Source organism: Solanum tuberosum, unplaced genomic scaffold, assembly GCF_000226075.1.
Source record: "Solanum tuberosum cultivar DM 1-3 516 R44 unplaced genomic scaffold, SolTub_3.0 scf00122, whole genome shotgun sequence".
In the NCBI taxonomy this organism is placed as follows: Eukaryota; Viridiplantae; Streptophyta; class Magnoliopsida; order Solanales; family Solanaceae; genus Solanum; species Solanum tuberosum.
Genome location: NW_006239050.1, coordinates 293,899 through 296,110, shown reverse-complemented (window position 1 = coordinate 296,110; position 2,212 = coordinate 293,899). Strand labels below are relative to the sequence as shown.

The 2,212-nt window shown below is 32.1% G+C and overlaps 1 long non-coding RNA gene across 7 annotated transcripts in view; it reads left to right on the top strand.

The window, feature by feature from the left end:
• The window catches only part of LOC102596774 (uncharacterized), a 5,239-nt gene extending 3,033 nt beyond the window's left edge, over nt 1-2,206 (top strand). For 2 of the 7 annotated variants that reach the window (XR_001473856.1, XR_367527.2), the window contains exon 5: nt 1,335-2,206. This is a non-coding gene — a long non-coding RNA (uncharacterized lncRNA). Of the gene's footprint in view, nt 1-822; nt 909-1,334 lie in introns of all 7 variants that reach the window. The other 5 variants (XR_001473857.1, XR_001473859.1, XR_001473858.1 and 2 more) reach the window with 5 other exon arrangements.
• Nucleotides 2,207-2,212: the final 6 nt, after the last annotated feature.

Here is a 2,212-nt window from a genome sequence, read left to right as displayed (position 1 = left end):
TTGAATCTTTAAGCATATTCTTGGCAACTTTTCTAACTGATTCAATTAACTCTTGAAATGTTCCAATTGTTGAAAAAATAAATAAGGGAAGAAAAGGTCAAAAATTTACTATTATTTAAGTCCGGAATTGTTGTGTAAGATCGGTGAGTGGGCTTCCATGTTGTTTGTCCTCTGTGGAAGTTCTACCCTCAAGTTTCCACGTTAAGCTCATGTTCTGTAGAATAGAAACTAGAAAGACATAATTGGATATAGTTGGTCATTTTTGTATTCTATGGTGATACAAAGCTTACATTTTAATTTGCTTTTTATTCACCTTGATTCAGTATTTTCACATTGACAGGTGATATGATATGCTCTGCTTTTATTTCTACAAAATCATTCATCCATAATTGCATTTAAGGTCATTTGAATTTTCGTGGAGTTGATGTGAAAAATGTAGCAATAACATAGAGGAAAGAACATGCTGATGAAAACACCTCTGCAGTATGAGCTTAGTTTTCTTAAGAATCTCCCCGATACATTTGTGTTTTCTAAGACATTTATAATATTTCGTTTGAAGCTTTCTTTGGCAATGCCAACATAAATCGCCTTGGATTCCTTCGATTATTTGATGTATGTTTCTCCCTATCTCTTCTCAAATAGGATACCTTTTATCACATGTTTCTAACAATATATTAGCTACAAGTTACATGTCTTTTAAATAGACAAATATTTTTATCTAGCCTAACCGATGTTTTAACAACATGATGAAATTTTTATAAAGTCATATTCAATCTTCATTTGAGAGTATTTTTTTCTAGCAATATCTCAAAATCTTTTTAGCTTCTCAACAATACAGTACATTATAACTGGTGATGTCACCTAAGGCACATGAAAAGAGAGCAGTTTGATTGCTACACTCTTTACTGGTAAGTTTGATACTTGAGTTCTGTAGGAGTGATGAAACAACTTACTTATGTTATATTTCGGCTCCTCCATTTCATGTGCTAATTTACATGCAACCTATACTATAGTTAACCTAATTCAACTCTTTTTAAGCTACAATAAGAAGTTCTGCCATGAGTATACTTTACGATTTTCATTTTGTCTGGTGCTTATTTTGTGCTCTTTGTATAGAACATAGCTATTTGTGTAGTTTATATGTTATAGGACCAAAGAGTCAAAGTTACACTTCTGAAGTTTATGCGTTATAGGTTGGTGATAGGGTAAGAAATAATAGTACATGAATGATTATGAGATGATGGAAGCAAAAATTAGTAGTATGATACATGATATGTGTAATGTTTATGATTTGTAACTTATATTGATTGTTTCTCTTAGCTTTGATTTTACAGGAATTCCTCTGTTGTGTTATTATCAAGTCACGATATATGATTCATTTATCACATTATGACAAATTGAATTTATTAACTAGGACAGAGAATGCAACCGACTCTTCTCAGCATCTGTCACTTCTCTAGATATTAGACATCATATGAGAAATTCAAGAACAATGGACATCTCTATGTTTCCTTTTGAGAGTGATTGCGTCACCTCACTTTGGTTCATTGTTTTTTCGTTAGAGAAGATCCAATTATTACCAAATCAAAATTGGATTTATATGAGCAAAAAGGTGTTTGCCTTTGTACTTCTGCTGCAATTGTGAGTGCTACTTTCATTTATCAATTTCCGTTTTCGTTTAAGATATGGAACAGTGGAAGTATTTCTGTTGAATCTGATTGTATAAGTTCAATTTTAATAGGTCAGCTTGTAACTTTTTGGGAGGTAGCCAGCATACCCTTAATGCTGAAGAATACAACTTTAACTTTTATAAAAAAAAAAGGTTCAATTTTAATAGGTACTACTTATGTCATTTTGTTTTGGATATGTGGAATGCCTATTATTACCTACGAAGACATTCTAACTTAAGTACTTATTCAATGTACTTTTACATTAGTGTAGTAGTGGTGGCTTTATGTTTTCCTTTCAACTTTACCCTGTGTTACAAAGTATCCATCACATTAAAATGTTAAATGTTGTACAAAATATAATGTGAGTGGTACTTTTACTTGGACTATTGTTTACACGTGTGCACTACCCATAACCAAACCCTCTCCTCTTTCAGTGACATGTGGATTCCACTTTCGCTGCTCAATTGATTTCTACTATCTTTCATACCCATTTCTTCCTTCTTTTAGTCTTCACATTGGAAGATACAGTAATGTCGACAACA